At 37.2% G+C, this 24935-nt stretch overlaps 1 non-coding gene across 1 annotated transcript; it reads right to left on the bottom strand.

Moving 5' to 3' along the window:
- Window positions 1-6659: 6659 nt before the first annotated feature.
- On the bottom strand, window positions 6660-6763 carry LOC126003228 (U6 spliceosomal RNA). Its single transcript, XR_007493761.1, has one exon. It is a non-coding gene; the product is annotated as a U6 spliceosomal RNA (small nuclear RNA).
- Window positions 6764-24935: the final 18172 nt, after the last annotated feature.

Raw genomic sequence — 24935 nt, 5'->3', positions numbered from 1 at the left:
CAGTTCTTTGGAGATCTCTGACTCAGATTTCCTGCTATGATTCCAAATGACATCATCTAGACCTAAGCCCCCTCTCAGATTCTCCCTGCATTCACCCTTTCTCTTCTACAAAGTAATTCTCATCTGCCTTCCAGTGCTGGATGAATTTGGGGCTAGGATGGGGGTAAAGAGGATGTGGTAGTGGAACAGTTCTTGCCTGAAGGGACTTTCTCCCACTGCAAATCAGCTCAAATATACCCCCCAAAAAATGATTTTGTGCTACTGTCACCTTGTGGTCAAAAATTTCCCCAAGAGGATTCCTGCCATGTGCTTTTACAAACAGGAGACATTTTAAACTGCTTCTGCTCTGCTTCCTGTTATGTTCCCTGCTTTGCTCCTTGAGGCATCTGAGAACCCCCCTCCCCCAGTGAAAACATCTCCTCAGGGCCTGAGGTCATGTCAGCAAGGTAGGCTGTCTCCGCCCACGAAGAGTGGAACCAGAGGAGCATGGCTGATCCATTTTGCTTCAAAAGCACATCTTCTAGCTAATAAATCCCAAGAAATACATAGATAACACCACACTACAAGTGGGACAATGGGGAAACAACACAGGCCAACACCATGCATAATGAATGAAAATGGCAGCTCCCATGACCCGAAAAGTGTTAACATCCTAGCCTCTCAAATAAGGAATTTAGAGAAGAAATATGGAGGATCTTGATAGAACTCAAAGAAACATTGATTGAGCTGAACAACCACAAATAAGAATCAAGAGGATATGAAAATAGGAATCAGAAAACTCCAAGGACTGAAAACCTTGGTAGGCAAAATGAAAATCTCACTGGAAAGCCTCTCCAAAGAGTAACAGGAGCTAAGGACCGAATCAGTGAGCTGGAAGATGAGATGCATAATGATTCTCTAAAACAGAAGAGATTGGAAATAACCCTGAAAGCAAATGATCAGACAACGAAAAAAAATAGTCAAAGAATGTGAAGAGACAAAAATTGCAATCATCATAAACTCAACAGAAACAATTTAAGAATCATTGGCATCCCAGAGATCCAGGAGAATATACCCAGAAAGAATTAACAGTTAAGGACATTATTACTGAGAAACTCCCAGAGTTAAAGACAGAATGCAACCAAATCTTGCATGTCCAAAGAGTACCAGCTAAAAGAGACAAAAAGAAAAGCACCCCAAGACACATCCTAGACAAAATGATGACTCCCACAGATAGAGATAGAATATTAAAAGCAGCAAGATCAAAAAGCATCCCTAAGATTTACAGCAAAAAAAAAAAAAAAAAAAAAGGATTTACAGTAGATCTGTCACACACAAAAACTCTCAAGGCCAGAAGGCAGTGGTGGGATATAGTGAAAAAAAAAAAAACCCCAATGAAATGAATGCTCAACCTAGAATACTACACGCAGCCAGACTCACTTTCAGGTTTAAAGGAAGTGTACATAGCTTCATGAAAATACAACTGCTCAGAAACTTCAGAGCCTCAAAATCAGCCTTAAAAAAAAAAAAAAAACACTGGAAGGTCTAGTTTAAGACAAAACAGACCAACAGACACACCAAACTTCTACACAAAGATGACACTAAATCGCATGACAGTTATCATTCTCAATATCAAAAGACTAAATGCACCAGTTAAGAGACACAGAGTGGCAAAATGAATTAAAAAGCAAAGTCCAACATTCTGCTGCCTACAGGAAACACATGAGTAGACAGAACAAACATAGACTAAAAATCAAAGATTGGAGGACAATCATCCAAACAAAAAACACCTTAAAAATCTGGGGTGTTGGGGCTAAGAACACAGTGGCGTTTGCCTTGCAAGCAGCTGACCCAGGACCTAAGGTGGTTGGTTCAAATCCCGGCATTCCATATGGTCCCCCATGCCTGCCAGGAGCTATTTCTGAGCAGATAGCCAGGAGTAACCTCTGAGCACTGCCAGGTGTGCCCCCCCCAAAAAAAAAATCTGGAGTGGCCATATTATTATTATCAGGTAACAAACTTTAGACGCAGAAAAGTTATAAGAAACAAAGATGGACATATCATAATAATCAAGGGATATGTACAACAGGAAGAAATCTCTCTCCTAAACATATAGGCACCCAATGAGGGACCAGCAAAATATTTAATTTAATTGTCTGAAAATCTGAAAGAAGATATAAATAGCAACATAATAATAGTTGGAGACCTCAACATTGCCCTGTCATCTTTTGATAGGTCAACCTGGCTGAAACCCAAAAGAATATACTATCTCTGAAAGAAGAAATAGAAGAAAGTAGACTAATATATATGGTATATATGTGTATAAATACAGTATATATAGGGCACTGCATCCACAGACAACTGGATACACATTCTTCTCCAAGGCACATGGGTCACTCTCCAGAATAGACCAAATGCTGGCCCATAAAACATACCTACATAAAATCAAGAGGATAGAAATTGGACAGACTACCTTCTCAAATCACAAGGCACTGAAATTAGAAGTGACAGAGGGACATAGAAAAAAACTTTAACACCTAGAAATTTATCTACTCTCTACTGAACAGTGGGTCAAAGATGAAATCAAAAGATTCCCGGAAACAAATGCCAATGAAGACACAAATATCAGAATTTGTTTGACACAGCAAAAGCAGTACTGAGAGGAAAATTTATAGTTTTTCAAGCACACTCCAGGAGTGAAGAAGGGGCCTTCATAAATATCTTAATGACATAGATTATAATATTATAAAACTATCAAAAAATAACCCAAAATAAGTAGGCAGAAAGAAATAAAGAGCTTAGAGCAGAAATTAATGAAGTGGAAACTCAAAAAACAATGTGAAAGATCAACTAAAACAAAAACTGGTTCTTTGAAAAAATAAACAAGATTGATAAACCTCTAGAAAAACTCACAAAGAAAGGGAGAGAGCGAAAATGAATAAACTGGATTAGAAGTAAAAAAGGGCAGATTACTCCAGATAATACAGAGATCCAAGGGGTAATTAAAGACTACGTTGAGAAACTCTATGTCAAGAAAAATGAGAACCTGGAAGAAATGGGAAAAAAAAAAGAAAAGAAAAATAAAAGACTATTGTACTAATGCCCAGAGACAATAGAAATGAGGGCCCCAAGGACAGGCTCACGATATGAAGCTCACCAGAAAGAATAGTGAGTGGCAACTATCGAACAATGTCAATGAGTGAGGGAAGTGGAATACCTGTCTGGAATATAGGCAGGTGGTGGCAGAGGGGGTAGAAGGGAACTATTGGTGGTGGGAATGTTGCATTGGTGAAGGGGGGTATTCTTTCTATGACTGAAAGCTACTACAAACATGTTTGTAATCACGGTGCTTAAATAAAGATATTATTTAAAAAAAAAAAGAACTCAAGAAAAAAAATCTAACCCCATCAAAACATGGGGAGAAGAATGAACAGACAATTCCTCAAAGAAGAAATGCAAATGGCCATAAGACATATGAAAAAATGCTCTACATCACTAATCATCAGGGAGATGCAAATCAAAACAACAATGAGGTTCCATCTTACACCACAGTGAAGGCACACATTATAAAGAACAAGAACAATATGTGCTGGCAGGAATGTGTGGAGAAAGAAACTCTCATTCATTATTGGTGGGAATGCCGTCTAGTCCAACCTTTATGAAAAACAATATGGAGATTCCTCAAAAAACTGGAAATTGAGATTCCCATATGATCCATCTAATATCACTCCTAGGAATATACCTAGGAACACATAAACACCACACAAAAATACTTTCTGCATACATTCATGCAGTACTATTTACAATAGCCAGAATCTGCCCAACAACAGATGAATGGTTGAAGAAGCTGTGGTACATATACACAATATTCAACGATCAGAAAAAAATAAAGTCATGACATTTTCCTATACATAGATGAACATGCAAACTATTATGCTGAGTGAAATAAGTCAGAGGGTGAGAGAGAGATAGACACAGAATAGTCCCACTTATCTGTGAGATTTAAGAAAAATAAAAATAAAAGACATTATTTTAAGAATACCCAGAGACAATAAAGATGATGGCTAGAAGGACTGGTCCACTATATGAAGCTTACTAGAAAAAGGGATGAGTTAGAGAAATAACTATAGTAACAACTATCACTACAATGGTAGTGAGTGAGAAAAATAGAATGCCTGTCTCAAATACACAGAAGGGATGAGGGAGGAGGAAATAGGGAGCATTGGTCGTGGGACTGTTGCACTGGTGAAGGGGGGGGTGTTCTTTTTTTTTATAACTAAAACCCAACTATAAACATGGTGCTTAAATACAGATACTAATAAAAAAAAGAAAAAAAAAGAAATACAATCAAGCAGAATTAAAGCCTTTATGGGCCTTAGAATGGCTTTCAAAGAAACTGGTGGTACAAAATTTATATGCAATGTAAGAATTTGAAAGACCAAGGAAAATGAGACCCATGAAGTAAGTAAAGAAATGAGAGACATAAAGTTCAAACTTTCAATTCTTACTTGTTCTCAGACTTCATGCTATCAGTGTTTACATTATTTGAGATATATAGGATCTGGGAAATAGTTAAAAATGCTTTTCCCAAAGACACACAGTCGGAAATAGAATAAAAGAGGTTTCTGATCCCAATCTGGGCTTCTGTTCCTCAGCGTGGCCCTTTTCACAATAAAGAACTAGAAAAGTAACCTGCAAAGAGCAAACAAATAACATTTCAGATAACTGAGCTCGATCTCTGATCATTTTTTTTTTTGGGGGGGGTCACACCAAGCAGCGCTCAGGGATTACTCCTGGCTCTATGCTCAGAAATCGCTCCTGGGCCAGGAGAGATAGCACAGCGGCGTTTGCCTTGCAAGCAGCTGATCCAAGACCAAAGGTGGTTGGTTCAAATCCCGGTGTCCCATATGATCCCCCGTGCCTGCTAGGAGCTATTTCTGAGCAGACAGCCAGGAGTAACCCCTGAGCACCACCTGGTGTGGCCCAAAAGCCAAAAAAAAAAAAGAAAGAAATCGCTCCTGGCAGACTCGGGGGACCATATGGGATGCCGAGATTCAAATCACCATCTTCTGCATGTAAGGCAAACACCTTACCTCCATGCTATCTCTCCAGCCCCTCTAATCATTTTCTTGAGAACTATACTAATGATATGAAGCACCTCTGTAAAGATAAACAAATAAATAAAATTACAAACAGATCGTAGAAAATAATTTTCTCCAAGATATTTTTTGAAATCACTATAGAATTTTATAGAATGTCTGATTTTTTTTACTATTGATGGGCCAATGGATGCTCCTTCCCAAAGGCGCCTCCAAATATGGAAGGAAAGAATGTACTCTTTAATTAGGCTGCATGATATTCATTTTATGGTGAATGTGAAAGATTGTAGTGAATTGTAGGTGAATGTGAAGATTATAGTGAAACCCAACCCAGGGTTTTATTATGGTGGGAATAGAGGGGAAGGGAGAAGTGGGGGGTGGTTAGTTACTTTAATTAATTGCTTTTGAAATTTCACCCATCAAAAAATTACCCTGTCAAAACAAGTAATAGGATGAATTGAGGTGAGAGAGAGAGAGAGAGAGAGAGAGAGAGAGAGAGAGAGAGAGAGAGAGAGAGAGAGAGAGAGAGAGAGAGAGTACAAGATAATAAAGGAAGCCCCCTGTAACTGGAGCAATAATTTAGTGAGTAGGGCACCTGGAGGTGTTTCTGTCTATTCCAAGTGATCTGAAATAGAACCCTGGCACCACATATGGTCCGGGCAGAGCCAGGAGTAAGCCTTGGCACTGCTGAATGTGCCCCACAAACAAACAAACAAACAAAAATAAGAAAGCTCACACATTCTTTTCCCTCACTTATACCAAAACAAACTGATGAAAGGACAGCAGGAATCTCATCCAGACCTATGGGACAAAGGCAAGAGACTAAGGAAATCCCAGGGAACAAAGTTCTGCAGGGATATAGCACAAGAAGATCCTAGTGACTGATTTCCAGAGCAGCAGGCCCAGCAATGGGTGAGCAATAAGGTTCCAGTCGAAGATTTCAGATCAGGAATGTGTGTAATGACAAGACCAAACCATGATGCACTAGAGGCATGCAGATACCATACACATAGAACTAGGGCAACCTAATATGGCCCAGTAATCCTGGGACAAAATAAGTCACATTATTCAGTGGTAAAAGGTGAGGCCATGGTATTAGGGAGATCCAGACTTATTCAACTTAAACAATAAACTTCTTTTATGTTTGTTTGTTTGTTTTTGGGTCACACCCAGAGGTGCTCAAGGGTTACTCCTGGCTCTGTACTCAGAAACTTCTTCTGGCAGGCTTGGGGAACCATATGAGATGCTGGGTATCAAAGCCGGATTGATCCTGGGTTGGGGCATGCAATGCAAATGCTCTATCTGCTGTGCTATTGCTCTGGCCCCAATATAATTTTTTCAGTATCTGAGCTTTGTCTGTAAATCTTTCATGCAATATTCAAGATCTCACTAGCTCAGGAATAAATCCACTTTAATGGTGACAGTGGATCATGGTAATAATGGTAACATGGTAATATATCATATGAATGGTATGTTTACATTATATAGCTAGATGTAAAACAATAGAGTATATTTTCTTGAATTTATTTGGCAACAGATTTTTAGATATCTTGTAAAATACTAGCTCAAAACAATGTTTTTTAAAATATGGAATGCTTCACGAATTTGCGTGTCATCCTTGTGCAGGGGCCATGCTAATCTCTGTATCGTTCCAACTTTAGTATATGTGCTGCCGAAGCGAGCACAAAACAATGTTTTTTAAACAGGCATGTAACTATTTTACAAGACTTATGAGCACATTATAATTCAGTGATTAAAACTGCCTTTCAGAGCTCTTGAATTCTTCTTTGTATTTTTTAATTGTCATCACTTTATTCATTTAGTTGTTTGTTAACTATTTTCTTTTATTTTCAGAATGAACAATTCTTTTCTTTTCTTTTTATTTTAATCAAAGTGGGTTACAAATCTTTCACAGTAATATTTTAGGTACATAGTGCTAGTGAATCAGGGGCGTTCCCACCACCAATATTGTCGTCCATCCACCCCTGTTCCCAGCATGCATCCCATATCCCCCTCTTTTTTTTTATTTTAATCATGCAACTTTAATCACTTCCCTTACTAGAAAAATGTAACAATAATACATCTAAAGTTAGCTCTGACAATAAATTAATCCAGAATGTGATGCTTAAAAAGAACTAAAACTTTTACTTCAGCTCTGATGGATCAAGAATCCTGGTAGAACTGACCTGGAATCTATGGAGGATGTTACAGATGGGTTCAGCTGTGACAGAACCACATAGTTGAAAAGAAGTGGATTCGAGCTCACTAATATGATTATGATGGGGTTGCTGATAGGATTTAGTTTCCCAGGGTGTTTGGACTGAAGGCCTTAATTGAGCATGATTTTTGTTTTGTTTTGTGCTTTTGGCTTCGAGGCCATACCTTGCAGTGATCAGGGCTTCTGGCACTGAACTTCTGGCACTCAGAACATAGGCAGTGCCAAGGATTAAACTTGATATAGCTGCATGCAAGGTGAGCACCTTTTCCTTGTACTCTCTCTCCTACCTCTTTATTGACATTTGGCGAGAGGTCCTTTCAGTTTTGTCCCATGTGGGTCATACCTGTCACTTGCTTCATTAGAGTAACACAGAATAATATAAGACCCTGAGAAAATATGGACTAGGTTCAGAACTGACATTCCATCACTTAAAAAGAAAAACAAAAGAAAAAAAGAAAAGGGGCCGGAGAGATAGCATGGAGGTAAGGTGTTTGCCTTTCATGCAGGAGGTCATCGGTTCGAATCCCGGCGTCCCATATGGTCCCCTGTGCCTGTCAGGAGCAATTTCTGAGCCTGGAGCCAGGAATAACCCCTGAGCACTGCCGGGTGTGACCCAAAAACCACAAAAAAAAAAAAAAAAAAAAAAAAAAAAAAAAAGAAAAGCTAAACTATACTTCAACTCTATTGTAGATTAAAGTCTACCAATGTTGCAAGTTTTCTATCAATATTTTCTTTTTTTTTTTTGTTTTTGACTTTGGGCCACACCTGGCTGTGGTTAGGAGTTACTTTTGGCTCAGCATTCAGAAATCACTCCTGGTAGGCACCGGGTCTGTCTGAGGTGAAGAGATTGAATGAATCCTGGTTGGCCAAGTGTTAGGCAAACACCCTATCCACTGTGCTATTGCTCCAGCCCTCAATCACTATTTTCTATAAACATTTTTCTATCACTATTTCTATTAATTTTTCTATAAATCACTACACAGTGTTATGCTGCATTTAGTTATTATGTCTTCTCACATTTTGACCTGCATTCTTCAGTCTTTGCTTATGTTTGATGATTTGAAATTTTGGTAAATTATCTGATAGAATGCCTCTCAACTTTATATATATATATATTTGGTTTTTGAGTCACAACCAACAGCGCTCAGGGGTTCCTCCTGGCTCCATGCTCAGAAATTGCTCCTGGCAGGCTTAGGGACCATACGGGATGCTGGGATTCGAACCACTGTCCTTCTGCATGAAAGGCAATTGCTTTACCTCCATGCTATCTCTCCAGCCCCTACTTAATATATTTTTAAGATCATAATGCAGTTTCATAAGATGGAAAAAATTTTTTTTTCCTTTTCCATTGCATTAGATCTTTTTGAGGGGAATGGCAGTTTTGTACAACATCAGGCTGTGCTCAGGATTTGCTCCTGGTACTGTGCTCAAGAATTTCTCCTGGAAAAACTTAGGGAACCATCTGGGGTGTTAACAATTAAACCCAGGTAGGCTATGTGCAGGTAAATATCCTACCTACTTTACTATCTTCCTTGCCCCTATTATATCATATCTTGGCTATATAATGTCAAATATTTATTTGCAGTGATATTGCCCTTGATAATTTAGTCAAATTGAGCAGTGGGGGGGTTTATATGCCAATTTTTGTGATAATAACGTTAATAAGTTCTGATAAGTCACTGCCATTGGACCAGCCTAGTCAATATACTTTTTACCAGATTTCATGGCAAAGTTTCATGGCACACTGATTGTACATAGCAACATTCCTAATTATTTAATACCACTTTATATACACTTTATATACATTCACTTCACACACACATACATACATTTATACAGTCATACACACATTTTCACTCACACGTTTTCTCTATCACCTTGTCCAGATTTCTTTTCTTATACTATCTTTCATTTATCACAAATACAATTTTTTTTGTTTTGTCTTTAGGCCACATCCGGAGGTGCTCAGGCACTCAGTAATCACACCTGCCAGTTTCTGAGGAACATATGGAATACTGGGGATCCAACCTGAGTTGGCCACATGCAAGGCAAACAAATGCCCTACCTGCTGACACACTTACTACTTTTGATATATACGAAGATTTATATGGAAGTTATTAGGTGCAGTCACCAGACATAAAAGAGGAAGATGGGGTTCATTGAGAAATTTGAGAATCTTCCTACCACACAACAAAAGATAGGTAAGGAAAAATATAGGTTAGATATATGGTGCAGCAGGAATGATAAGAATAAAATAATGCACATAAAGGACTTTAAAAGTACATTACTTCAAAATTAATGGCAACTACTATGATAACTATTACAATAATATCTATGACACTTTCATACAAGTTTATTTAGTAAATGTTGTTCAGACAAATGTTCAGTGTTCATTGATTTATATCAAGCTAGAAATAAAAATATAAAACTACTCTGGTTTCTGAGGGAGAGAGAATAATACATAGGCGAAGAAGTATTTGTGGAAGCTGGAGAGATTGTTTATGGATGGAGTACATAGCCAGACTACCTGGCTCCATTCCCAGACCTACACAGATTCTTGAGTGCTGCCAGGTATAACTCTGAGGACCCCAGCACTACTGTGGAGGTGTCCCCCCAGAACAAACAGAAGCATTTGTTTTTGTAATAAATGAAAGATAATATAAGAAAATGAATCTGGACAAGGTGAAAGAGAAAATGTGTGAGTGAAAATGTGTGTATGACTGTATGAATGTATGTATGTATGTAAAGTGAATGTATATATGTGTATGTATGCTGTTTCCATAGAATTAAAGAAAATTTCCTGGGGAATGACAGTTGTTCTAAGACTAATTGTTGAAAAGCTCTATATGATCCCGGAAATTAATAACTAGAAAGAGAAAACAGTAATTTCAAGGGCTATGAAATAGACCAAGAAAGATTTGTCTTTTGAAGGAAAAAATATTAGAAACTTATGACAAAATTATATAGGACAAGCAATAACATGTTAGAATGTTCAAAATTCAGGGGCCAGAGAGATAGCATGGAGGTAGGGTGTTTGCCTTGTGTGCAGAAGGACAATGGTTCGAATCCCCGCATTCCATATGGTCCCCCGAGCCTGCCAGGAGCAATTTCTGAGCATAGAACCAGGAGTAACCCCTGAGCGTTGCTGGGTGTGACCAAAAACAAAAAAAAAAAAAGAAAAAGAAAGAACGTTCAAAATTCAGACAAGAACTTAATTTTATTCTAAGTATGTTGGGATTCACTGAAAGATTTTATGAAAGAAAATAAACAGACCTATTTTCATAAATTTTACAAACTCGTAGACTCACAAAAATGGTACAAAGAAGTTTCATATATCTTTTACACAAATGCTCTGATTATTTACATTTTAACATATTATCATTTTATTTGCTTTACCAATATTTTATGAATATCTTTGTAAGCACACAGCACCTTTACTTAAACCTTCAGTATGTATCATAGAAACATGAATACTTTCTTACATGATTATATTAGAATGAACAAAATGTAAAACAGTAAAATTAAGCTTATGTTGTCATTAAGACAACTTAATTAACATTAGCAGTAAACAGATTATCAACAAATATGGTTATCAACCTTCCTTAATGGCAGTGTGTTTTCTTGTTTTTGTTGCTCTTAGTTGCCTTTTTTTGTGTGTGTGTGGTTTTTGAGTCGCATCCCGCAGCACAGCAGGGAGTTACTCCATGCTATCTCTCCAGCCCCTTAGTTGCCTTTTCTTGACCTTAATTTTGAAAAGCAAATGTCAGTAATTTTGTGAGATATTCCTTTGTTTCAATGTGTTTGGTGTTTCTTTTATGGGTAGATTTAGGTTATGAGTATTTGAAGGAAATCCTTGTAAGTGATATTACAACTTTCTCAAGACATCCTATCAAGATTCACTGACTTTACTTTGGCCCAGTAATATAATACTGACCACTTGGTTAAGAACAACTCCTTGAGTTTTGCCAACAATTATTATTACTATTTTCTGTGATTGCTTAATTTGTATGTGCAGATGTCAGAATGTAGAGAACATATTTCTTATCATATTCTCATACTCTACTTGTTTCTGCATCTTCTCAATCCATTGTTCTTTCTATTATTAATGGTTGTTCTCCAGTGAAGTAGAACTTTTCCTTCTCTTTCAGTTATCCATTTGTTTATATTGGTATGTATGAAAATGTTTTATATATTAAATTAAACATAATTTTATATAAATTATATTTAAATGTAATGTTAAGTATTTTTGTTACTGAGTCTCTGAATTGCACACAGTGATACTTATGTATCTAGCTACTCTCAGGTTTGTGCTTTGGGGTCATTCCTGGGAAATGTTTGGGGAATCATGGTATTTGGAATCAAACCCAGACCTTCTGTATACAAAGCATGTACTCATTCCATTGAGCTATCCTGCCAGCTATGAATGGAAAGTCTTAGTATAGTTTCATTTTATTTTTTAATCAGGGCTCAAACTTTTCTCAAGTTTAAAAATCTTTTTGAGTCAGAGATTTTCAAAGTGCAGAGCACTTGCCTTGCATGAAGCTCACCCAGGTTTGATCCTCAGCAGCACATATGGTCCCCTGTACACCATCATGGGTGATCCATGAGCATAGAGTCAGGAGTAAACACTGAGTACTGCCAGGTGTGGACCCACACACACACACAAACACACACACACACACACACAAAACCACAAATCCAAAATATCACGTGGACTATAATGCATAAAATTTCTCATACAATTTAGGAAATACAGGAAACTTATAGAAGAATAATACAATATTATATGCAACAGATGAGTGACTAAAAGAGCTTAATTCCAGTTAAAAAATAGATTCAACTGGAATGGTTCTGCACATATGCATATATGTACATATCTACCCATTTAGCTCTATATTCATTTATTTAAAGAAATAGGCTCACTGGGCTGGAGTGATAGTGCAGTGGTAGGGCATTTGCCTTGCATGTGGCTGATACAAGATAGACCTCGGTTTGATCCTCGGTGACCCAGGAGCGATTTCTGAGCACAGAGCCAGGAGTAACCCCTGAGGGTCACCTGTGTGGCCCAAAAATAAACAAAAAATAATCAAAATCTGTAATTTTCTGGATAGCTCTCTTTCAAGGAAGGCACCAGTTTTTTTGTCTATTTTTTTTTTCCATTTTCAGTCCCTAATTGAAGAGCTAAGTCTCATCTATATTATGGAAAATAATATATTATACTCAAAGTTCATCAGTTTTGGGGGACCCTGGTACATTGCTGGAGAAAAGTAGAGACTCTGATAGTTGATGTGAGATTAGAACATAGCCTGCATGAAATTCTATCTTTAACTTTATTGTTAATCATAGTACCAAACTAAAAAATAGTCCATCACCTTGAATGTGAATTTTACTCAAAACTCTCAGAGAAATATTTATATAAGATAAATATAACACTCTAACCTAGCCAAGTTTACCCAATAAATTATCAGAGAAAATGAGATACACTTTACTTTATTTGGAGATTCAATGATTCATGGGAGAAAACTGAGGGATGGCTTCATTTATTCTTATTTTTATTATTGTTTGGGGGAGTGACTTCATTTCTGAAAATGACTCGTATTCAAATTATTTTCTGAATTTAAAAGTCACTATAAAGAAGATACAATTTAAGAAAAAAATGGTTTAAGACTTAGTTGAATATTCATCTTTTTAAACTGAATTGGTGACTCCAAACATTATTTTGCACATAATTAAAAATATATTAAAAATATACTCACCTCTAAGAGCTTTTGTCCCTATGCCAAGATCATTTGCATGCTTGACTCTTATTTTAAGTAAGAATTCTGAGTGTGTGTATATTGTAAACCTCTAGGAATTACTTCTGGCAGTGCTCAGGGGACCATATGGAACGCCGCAAACTGAAGCTGGGTGGACTGGTAAAAGGTAATTGCCCTATCTGCTATATTATTACTCCAGTCTGCTGTCTGTGTCCTTTTTGCTTCCTGTTATCAATAAATCTCAATTTAAGTGTTAGCTCTAATGAAACAGCTAGCTGGTTTCTTTCAACTACACGTACCTTGGTTCATCTGCACAGCACCTTCAGATACTTTATGCCAGAGAAATAGAAACGTTCTCCATTGTACACACTAGTAAAACTATTTGGCCAGTCAGAAAATGGCAAAGTGTCATTAAGCATAAATTCTATGGAGCTATTTAAAGGCTATGCGGCCTTTAGAAATAAGCGGTACTGGGGCCGGAGAGATAGCACAGAGGTAGGGCAGGGCGTTTACCTTGTACACAGCAGACCCAGAACAGATGGTGGTTTCAATCCCACATCCCATATGGTCGCCCAGACAGCCAGGAGCGATTTCTGAGCGCAGAGCCAGGAGTAAACCTCTAGTGTAACCAGGTGTGACCCAAAAACCAAGAACCAAAAAAAACAAAACCAAAAAACTCAAACAAACAAACAAACCGGCTACTGAATTTGTCCTTTTACCAAATTCCATCAAGGAGAAATTTTATGAAAAATAACCTACCCATAGTTTATCAATTGTATAGGTATTATTTAAGCTATTGTACAGTAATAGAGTTGAATAATTACCAAAATAGCCTTCAAAACAGTTTCAATATTCCAAAAAAAATCCCTTAGTTCTTCCTCATACCACTGGCCCTTTCAATTATTCAAGTATTTCTATACCTTTAAATTCTATGTCAATGCCATTAAGCCCCTGTTTCAGCCACAAGTTGGTTTTGGTCACAGTTTATTTGAAACCATCTCAGAGGCTGGAAAGTATTTTACTTTGTCAGACAAAACTAGACAAGCAGGTTAATGTTATATGAAATTAAATATTTACTTGTGAATGAGAGTGCTTATGCTAATTTTCTGTAGAAGAATTTAGATAAGTTAGCTCTGTGATGAACTGTTCATTATGACAATTTTGTTTTCTTACTGTTCACCACTAGAAACATCCTACCTTCACTTTTATAGTTTAGAAAAAGTGTAACTGCTAAATAGTGAATGTCTTTGAATGGCAAGTACTAGTCTTTTTCCTCCTTTCCTGCCTCTTCCTTTATTTTTAAATAAGCTTTTTGCTTGATTGATCAGTAACATGGCTTTTTTGATGATATAATTTTACTTTATTATCTGAATCTGAGATTAAAAATATTAGTTGTTTTGTCTTTTATTCGAACAACTACATTAAAAATGGTCTTTTTTCTGTGAAGTGAAAATCATTACAATCATAGATTGGTATTAGTTTCTGTATTCAAATTTATTATCTTTAAAAAAGACAACAATGATATTCTAGACTTGGATTTCCTTGAATTTAAAATAAAATTTTTTATATCTACTATATAAGAACTAGGAATCACAGGTAGGTCACTATTGCTTTAAATACCCAGCTGCTCAATGAAAGATTATTTTGGATTATTAAAATTATCTATAATGTTTGAGACTGGAAAAGCCACAGATATGCACCTATTGGCTGTTGAGATATTAAAGTGGTTTCCATATAAACATCATATGGGGACTTTTATTTCAAAGCTTGAGTTTTATTTTAGGAATTTTGACTTTGCTTTGGAAATCTTGTTAAATTGCATGGAAATACAAGTGTAAGTATGTAAACGATGTCTATTATAAAATAATCTGTATTTGGAGATTTAAGGATGGTTCACTGGCCATCATCCACTTTTCTAGTAGGACTCGATAAGCTAAATGCCCAGTATCTCTTGACAGGCACTAAGGGTAATGGCAGTAGCACTGTAGTTTGGGATTCTAGCATCGCAAGGAACTTTATAATCTGTGGTCCCCTGACATCAGAAAATCGAAAAAAAAAAAAAAAAAAAGAAATAACAGAGGAAGAAAAAGTTAAAGAATAGGTATTTGAGGGTCTGGGATGTGTCTCTGGCAGAGCATATGTCTTGTATGAATGAGGACCTAGGGTTAGTTCTTGACAATGCAGGAAGGAATCTCTCCTTCCCTCCTAAAACTCCTCTCTGTGGAACCATGATAGACTCAGAACACCCCAGCCCTACGTACTACTATGAGGGCCCTACCAAAATGAATGAGTTATTGAGTCCAAAACTGACACCAACAATGCTACTTGATAGGACCCTTACTTACATTATAATTACAAATTAATGCTTATGTTTATATCTTCATGTTTACAGCATGCTATACTTAGAGATTTATCTTATCTCTATTAGTCTTACTTGGCATTCATTCATTATGCCTTTTATATTCAGGTCTAGTATCTGGGACTGTATTTATAGATGTACAACTTTATTTGCCTGTTTTATGACTCATCCTTCTCCATGGATGTTCTTTGTCTGATTTCATTCTTGTTTCCATACTTCATACTTACATCTCAGATCTGAGTTTCTTTGCTGACATGATTTGAATGCCTTAGACACAAGTTTAGAAGGTCAGAGTAAAAGAGTAAATAGTTCATCAGAGAACCTAAGAGACCTATTGTCTGATTAATCAAAGGGTGCAAAGAAAGGAAGTTGGTTACACCCAACAAATATTTTAGTGAGCTCATGAATAACTTCTATTTAGACTTCATGATAATGCATTCATTTTGCTGGCCAAGGCCTGGGATAAACAAAGGTGACTCACTAGGAGAATAGGATGAGAGAAGGTTTGAGAGTAGTCAGTTCAGTGGGAAGATAACAAAATTATAATTTTGACTCTGGAACTAAGTAGTTTGATAAAACATATTTTACTAAGTTTTTTCTCTTTTTAATAAAATGTTAGTTAAATGTACAGTTTTTGCATTACTAACATCACGATTTGAAATAGAATTCAGTGACTCTCTAACCAAAGTCTATAACTTCAATACCTACCACCAAATCTTTAGTAATCAACTACTTCATTTCTGCAATAACTTGTTACATATTAAATTTATATTCTACATAACTTTATATAAATCTGAAAATGGCTTTTAATGTCTTTGGTCTTGGGACCCACTTATATTCTTAGAACTTAGTAAGGGTTAAAATTAAGGAGTATTGTTTATGTAGAATATAGAGATTAATATATTCTATTTGAAATTTAAGGGAGCCATTGTATGAATTCATTTAAATATAGCATAATGTTATAGCCCATTACATATCAATAATTTTTTAAAATGTTTATTGAATCTAACACCTAATGTGTTCCAGGTTCTGAATAGATAGACCTGATATGTGTGAGGCTCTTGAAACTGCCTCTATCTCCCTTCTTCCACAATCTTCAAGGCCCATTTGGGGCTCACTGAATCCTTGAGTAGCAGTTGATGCTTTCTCAGGTCTGATCCAGTGTGAAATCAGCAGTAGCAGCAATGAAAGGAACAACAAAACCAGGAGCTCTGCAGTAAAGGGCCATTAAAAAATTGGCGGTGGGGAGGAAGGTCAGAAAGATCAGAGTGGGAGAATGTTTGCCTTGCACAAAGCTGAATTATGTTCAATCCCCCCCACATGTTTTGAGCCAGTTGTAATTCCTGAGCACAGGGAAAGGAGTAACCCTTGAGTATAGCAAGGTGGGCCCCCAAACAAAAAACAAGAAAATACAGGGAGGGGGTTGGCTTCTGAAGATTTAGACAATAAACTTTTCACAAAGCAACTCTAATCATTTCAAGGAGAGGAGAAGAGAGGTCTGGGTTTTGCTTAGATGCCACAGGACATTGAGGTGATTCAGTATAGTGGCCACAGCTGTGCATCAACCTCGGGGGAATGGACTCCTCTGCCCAGAAGAGTGGAACACCTACAGGCTTATCTTACTGCAGAGGGACAGTTGGGCAGAAGGGCTAGTGGCCTACCTGCTTAATAAATTGAAAAAAAAAAAGATCATAAGCTAAGTTACATGAAGACAATTATTGCCTGATCTCACTTGATTTCACATATGAAAACTAATACAAATATTGATTGGTGACAGACTAAAACAGGGGCAATAAAAAACAGGAATGGGAACGAGATGTTGCACAAAAATTAGTTTCTGTTATATAATGAATAAATTCTGAACATCTACCATGCCTACAATTGGCAAAAACAACAGGTCTCAGTGTTAAGCAAAAGTAAATAGGGAAATGGAATATGTAAATGAGCTTGATGTCATAATTTCTTAATGTATGCATATGTCAAATATGTGTACACTTTACATAGACAACTTTTATTTGTTAAGCATATCTCAATGAAGGAAGATGGATATATTTTCAAAAGTTGCAGTAGTTTGTGGATTTTTTTTTTTTTTTTTTTGCTTTTGTTCACACTTCCAGTTTAATGAAAAGTCCCTGGGCTGGGGATGTGACTCTTTGGAGGAGCACTGACTTGTAAGCATAGGGATGAAGTTTGATCTCAGGTACTGCTCACATGCCCAGCACACTTCTGGGCTGGGCGAAAGTGCTATTTCTGAGGCTACTACAGACACACTCAATCTCGAAACTGGGTGCAATCCCTGGTCATCACACACACACACAAAAAAAGAGAAGAGACAAAGGTAAAGAGGGGAGGACTTATGTTTCTGCTATGACATGTGATGTAACTTCTAAATAAGTCCACTACACAGTTCTAAGAAAACAAAAATACAAGAGACAAATGCCATCCTAGAATTTCTTTGGATATGACTTTGAACATGCAATTAACCTTGAACAATTTTCAGATTGCACCTGAGTTTATATAATTTTTAATTAATATTTTTTATTAAAATACAGGATTTACTATACTGTCCAGTACACTTTTCATGCATACATCATTCTAATATGATTTCCATCATCAGAGATTCTACTTAACTCCAGTATGTGTAGCTATTAATTAAGTTTGGAAGACCTTTTGTTATGTTTGCTTGGTTGGTTTTGGGCGACATTCAGTGATCCTCAGGGGTTACGCCAGGCTCTGCACTGAGGAATCACTCTTGGTAGTCTTGGGGGACCATATGGGATGTCTGGGGATTGAACTGGTCAGCTGTGTGCAAGGCAAACACCCTACTCATTTACTATCATTCCCCAGCCCTTAGACCTTTATAAACACTGTAGTATTTGTAAGGAATTGCCATTTGAGCCCACATTTTTCTTCTACTTTCAAATACTTTTGCAGGATCATTTATTAATGTTATAACATGCTTTGACAACTATCATAACTAGTAAATAGAAATGTACATTTTTTTCCTTTACCTATATCTACTGCCTTAAAATCTGTTCCTAAAGGTCTTACCAACATTTACAAGTAAATTCACCTGTAAATTATTAGTAGTCTGTAAATTTCACGTCTCTAGACTTTTAACAGCGTAAACAAACTGTGAAAACATTTAACTATGAAAAGAACAATAAATTGTTCTCTGTTGTTTTTGAACCACAACAGGCGATGTTCAAAGGTTACACCTGGATCTGCTCTCAGGAATCACTCCTGGTGGTGCTCCCGGAACCATATATACTGTACTTCTGCTCTGATATAATATCTCCTCAACCCAGTTATCATTTAATAATGTCAAAAAATTCTTAGAAACTGAGACTGTAAGAAAACAAAAATCAACCTTAAGCAGATATAGTATAAGGAAAGCAGTTCCTTGAATATGATTATATAGTTTAGCATTGGTCTGGAATATTTCTCCTATTCATCAAAATTATAAAAAAAAACATTTTGGGGCCTGGAGAGATAGCACAGTGGGGTTTTCCTTGCAAGCAGCCAATCCAGGATCAAAGATGGTTGGTTCGAATCCCGGTGTCCCATATGGTCCCCCGTGCCTGCCAGGAGCTATTTCTGAGCAGACAGCCAGGAGTAACCCCTGAGCACCGCCGGGTGTGGCCCCAAAAACAAACAAACAAAAACAACAACATTTTGGGGAAAGGTTACACCCGGTGATGCTCAGGGTGATGCTCAAGTTGATGCTCCTAGCTATTTGCTCAGAAATCACTCCTGGCGTAGGGGACCATATGGGAATGCCAGGAATTGAACCCAGGTGCATTCTGGGTCAGCTGCTGTGCTATCTCTTCAGCCTCCAAAAACCATATTGAGACAAATAATGAAAATAATATACATATAATATATAATTATATATTATAACATATATAAGTATATATAATTATATTATATTATTATATTACATATAATATGTAATTCCTTACTCATCATCATCACTTTATCAAATGTTGAGCAATTTCCTGACTGATTGCTCTGAGCTTTTGAGTAGATAAGACATTAATTTTCCTAGAAACAAACTGCTGGAATGAATCATACCTTCCTATCTCTTATAGATTTATCAACATAAAACTTAATAACTGTCAGCTACCATCTTTTAAGAATAATCAGGTAATTGTTAAGCTGTAAATGTGTCAGAGGATCAAGTGTTGCATATAGTTCTTATGCAGCAAAAGAGCATATTGGTATATCATGACATTGTGGTTATATAGAAAACCATAGTATATTAAAGCAAAATTAAATCTTGAGTAGAAAAGAAGCACACTTAAATAATCTTAACTAGGGGCCAGTGAGGTGGCATTAGAGGTAAGGTGTCTGCCTTGCAAGCGCGAGCCAAGGAAGGACCTCGGTTCGACACCCGGCATCCCATATGGTCCCCCCAAGCCAGAGGCCATTTCTGAGCACTTAGCCAGGAGTAACCCCTGAGCATCAAACGGGTGTGGCCTGAAAAACCAAAAAAAAAAAAAATCTTAACTAATTTCTTCTAGTTTAAAGACTTTCTTGAGAATACGTAAATATAGTTTCATTTTATTGCTATATTAATTATGTGATATAGGTAATACGTATGCATTTGTAGAGTTCATATTTAATTAAATAATAAAATAAATATAATTAAGTAAATTTTACACTAGTAATATATTTTCACTATCTACTTAGTTTTCTTATAGGGTTATTTCTTATAGGTTATGGTTTGTTTTTAAAATTTTATAAGTTATGCTGATCAACGTATCATTAATATCAGTAGACTAAAAATATGGTGTAGCTTAGCTGCAATTTTTGTCAACATAAATATACCTTTATTTACAACTGAAATTTAAATGGACTTAAAACTACATCACACTTTTTCATGGATGACAGTTTTTATTACACATTTTAGAGCATTTAAAGTAGTAAAGATAGGGCTGGAGAGATAGCACAGTAGCAGGGCCTGTGCCTTGCATGCAAATGGTGGTTCAATTTCCGACATCCCATATGGTCCACGAGTCTGCCAGCAGCAATTTCTGAGAGCAGCAGATCCAGGAGTAACCTCTGAGCATCACTGGGTGTGGCCCCAAAATAACAACAACAACAACAAAATTACAATCAATAGGATTTATAATGAATACTTATTATAAACATATAAATATGATGAATCTTGAATACTCATTTTTAATATGCTTCAATAATATCTGCATGTAGCTAATACTATATTAGATTCTCAATATTTCTCTAAATTTATTTATTTTTTAATAAATTAATTACATTTTTTGGCCACATTCGGCGGTGCTCAGTGGTCACTCCAGGCTCTGCACTCAGAAATCGCCCCTGGCAGGCTCAGGGGACCATATGGGATGCTAGGAATCAAACCCTGGTCTACCCCGGGAAAGCTGCATGCAAGGCAAATACCCTACTGCTGTGCTATTGCTTCAGCCCCTGATTTCTCTAAATTTATTATTCTATGAGCCACTTGGTGTTGTTCTCCAAAATTTTTCACATCCAGCCTGCAACTGGAAGGAAAATAAGAAAGTATTAAATGCACACAGAAAGAAAAATGATCAATAAATCACGAGAGGCATATATCTATGTTAATGCCTATAGAGGTCCAAATAAAATCATAAGGTTGGGGCCAGAGAGATAGTATGGAGGTAAGGCATTTATTTGCCTTGCATGCAGAAGTTTGGTGGTTCGAATCCCAGCATCCCATATTGTCTCCTGAGACTGCTAGGAGCAATTTCTGAGCGTAAAGCCATGAGTAACCCCTGAACGCTGCCGGGTGTGACCCCCCCCAAAAAAAAATCATAAGGTTAATTTTGTCATGTGGTCAGATGAAGAAAAGTTTGTAGGATGATCTTAATAGATTCTGTCATTAAATCACTTTATCTTGATGCATCTAATTTCTGCTAAGATCTACAGTACATCTCAGAAAAAAATACCCAGACTTAGGGATTTCTGCTCTTGTGAACATTTTGGGGCGAATTTTAAAATCTGAACATTACTTTTTCTCCCATTGTCCACTCTTAAAAAGCATTTTAATCATATGCACTACAATAGCAATATATCAATGATCTCATGTCATAAAACAGTGTATTTTGACCATTCTCACTAGATTAAACAAATATTTTTAAAAATGATAACCTGCTACAGAACTATTGGAGAAAAATGTCAAGGCAGGCTTTTTGGTTTTGTTTTGTTTCTTTGCTGCAAACCTTAATCTCCTTCCTTCCTTCCTTTTTTCTTCATTGCAGCATAAAGACTGTAAAGGGACAGGAAAGTGGTGTTGATAACAGTTTCTGTAATAGGAAGATGTATTTAAAATGAAGCAATAGCACTTTCACTAACTTTCCCACAAATTCTGCTCCACTATCACACAAGAGTAGAAATATCTCCTTAGTAAGGACGGAAGTATAATTATGCTTTTATTCTGGTAGTATAACCTGACTTTGCTAGTATAGATAAAACCACAGTGACATCTATTTACATCTCTAAACATTTACTTTAAATCCATTTTTGTGGAAGCTTTTTTTAAACAAAAAATTTAGGACTTTATATATACCTAGACCTGTTTGGATATCTGCAAATACTGGCTATTTTGAGAAGCTTTATCTTTCTACCCCCACCAAAATTGTAGAAATAAGAGTATTGAGTACAGTGGGTACGGCGTTTGCCTTGCAAACCAGGGTTGATATCTGGCATCCCATATGGTCTCCTGAGCCCTCCAGAAATAATTCCTGAGTACAGAGCTAGGAGTAGTCACCGAACTTCACCGGATGTGGCCTGAAAACCAAGAGAAAAAAAAAGAAATATGACTACTGATATCTCAGAATGGGTATATAAAATGATTTTAACTGACTGAGATAGGGTACAACAGTCCAAAGACAGAAAATTCAATAATCCAGAAAAGATATATGGTTGAGAGACTAAATTCAAATTCTTAATAGGTCTTACATTAGAAGTAAGAGACAATAACTAATTTTTGCAGAATGTAGTTTTCTTAATAAGTGAATGCAAATAATCATAGTTATTGCTTGGGTAAGGGTAAATAATGTGTTACATAGCAGTTATTGAAAAAATACCAGCTTCTACTTTCTGCTCTTCCCTCCTTTTCAGTCATGTTATTGACTACGAGGAAACAAGGATAGGCGATATGAATACTCAAAGAGATATCAATTTTCAACTCAACAAATACCGTGGTTGGAGAGATGATTCAGCCCATAGGACGTTTGCTTTGTTCATAACAGACTTGGGTTTGATCCCAGGCATCATCCAAGCCTGGCCGTGATCCCTGGATGAAGATAAAGGAGTAAGTCTGAGCAAGGTCAAATTTGGCCCCCAAACAAAACAGAAAACTGAACAAAAATACAAATAAAGTTTAAATAACTGAAAGATGATTTTTACAAAATAGGATATGCACCACGTGTTTTCTTTCTTGAAAACACCAATTTATTTTCTTAAGATGTAATGTCAAGAAAAACATAGGTTGGGATAGAGGTTTAGTATAGCTACAGGGGGTAGAGTGTTTGCTTAGTTTTCAGCAGACCAGTTTCTTTCACATACATCTCTAAAGGGTCCCCCAGCACCACCAACAGTGATTCCTGAGTACAGGGACAGGATTAATCCTTGAGCACCACAGGGTGTGGATCCAAAACAACAACAAAAGAACAAAACAAAAACAAAGCTCGGAATAACTCCACTCAACCCCCCAGGAATTTAGGCTATCATAAATGAAGCTATTTCGGGCCGGGCGGTGGCGCTGGAGGTAAGGTGCCTGCCTTGCCTGCGCTAGCCTAGGACAGACCGCGGTTCGACCCCCCGGCGTCCCATATGGTCCCCCAAGAAGCCAGGAGCAACTTCTGAGCGTCAAAGGGTGTGGCCCAAAAACAAAACAAAACAAAACAAAACAAAAAAAAAACAATAAATGAAGCTATTTCAAGTTTTAGAAGGCAGTTAGAAAATTCTTGTTTTGATGGAAGGCAGCTTTTTTTTTTTTTTTAGCATATTATCCCCTCTCAGGACACCTGGATATGACCATCAAATGCTGCGAAGTGATTTCTACATCTGAATGTAGAAGTGGATTTTTGCATAAACAATCATTAATTAAAGATGTCAAGCTTTGAAAATTACATAATTAATATTTCGTAAAGGATATTAACTTCTAATGAAGGAATTCTTAGAAATGCATGAGTGATAGTGTACAGAAAATAAAAATAATTAATAGTTAATAAATATTAACAGAATATTATCTAATGACATCTAAGACTTCCCTTAACAGTCTTGGCATATTGCTTTGAGATTTTTGTACCCAAAAGTCACACTTCAGGAAGAAGTTTCCTCAGCACTGACAGTTTATGCTTTACACCAACATTATGTGTAGGTAGCTGTGTTACAGAGCAAAAAAGAAAATATAAAGCATATTTTATTAATAGTAATCAAAATAAGTCGTTATGGATTAATTAATAAAATATACCTTTGTATTATGTGTTTTACTGGAAAATAGAGAAAATAAAAGTTTTGATATATAGTTAATTTCAGGCCTAGCATTGATAAAGTTTTAAGAATCTCTATAAAATATTTACTTTGGGATGAGTGGACCTATCTACGGAAGGGGAGAGACAATGATACTTTAAGATCAACTCATTGGTTTTAAATGACAAAATGGGTTTTAATTGGCTGATCAAGTCCATTCTGGCTCACAGTTAAAAACCTAAGTCAGTTGTTACACAACCTCCAAAATGTGAACCCATTTCTTACGTGCACCCCGCCAGCATCTCTAGCCCCTTCCCCCAACTCTGAGATCTTCAAAGCTTCTCGGGAGATCCAAATTACGTGATCCAAGACATCACCTCCCAAAGGGTCTGGAGTCCAAAGTCAACTAGAGGTCAGCGAGACTAGTCCAACCTGCCCACCTCAAAGGCAGCGCTGCCTCTCCACCCCACCCCAGCCCAGCCCTCCCCCGCTTGACAGTTGTTGCTATTTGCAAACGCAAACACTCAGGCCTCCCCCGAAGTAAGCTAGGAAAGTGGAAATCCAATTTGGGCTGAGAGGAGAAAAGAAACTGCTGGATGGATGCTCAGCCTTGCAGACCTCAGCCACGCACAAACTCCTTCTTTGGAAGAGTAAGAGAGAAAATAAAAAATAAATAAATAAAACCCAGGGTGGAAGCCGTAGCCGCTGGCACCGTTTACAGGCGTTGCCCATTTCTCAACTGAATGCCTGCCAGCCTTGGGGGTGGGGATGGAGGCGGGTGGAGGTGGGGTGGGACCCCCTGGGGCGAGTGGCCGAGGCGGGAAAGGCTGCGGGCCCTGGGGGTGGGGGCGAGCTGGGCTTGCGGGCTTTTGGAGGAGGTTTCTAGGGATGCCGCGGGAGGGAGACTGCAGGAATGCCCTGGGGCGAGTCGGGGGGAGCTCCCCGGGACGTCTGATTTCCAAATGGTCACCTTGGATGAATTTCAAACTGCAGTACATTGGTCAGCGCTGCTAAGTTTCTTCTTTCTACCTGCGGCACAAAGAACA

Source organism: Suncus etruscus, chromosome 2 (assembly GCF_024139225.1).
Source record: "Suncus etruscus isolate mSunEtr1 chromosome 2, mSunEtr1.pri.cur, whole genome shotgun sequence".
Taxonomy (NCBI): Eukaryota; Metazoa; Chordata; class Mammalia; order Eulipotyphla; family Soricidae; genus Suncus; species Suncus etruscus.
The sequence above is the reverse complement of the archived record's forward strand: the minus strand, read 5'-3'. Positions and strand labels throughout refer to the sequence as shown.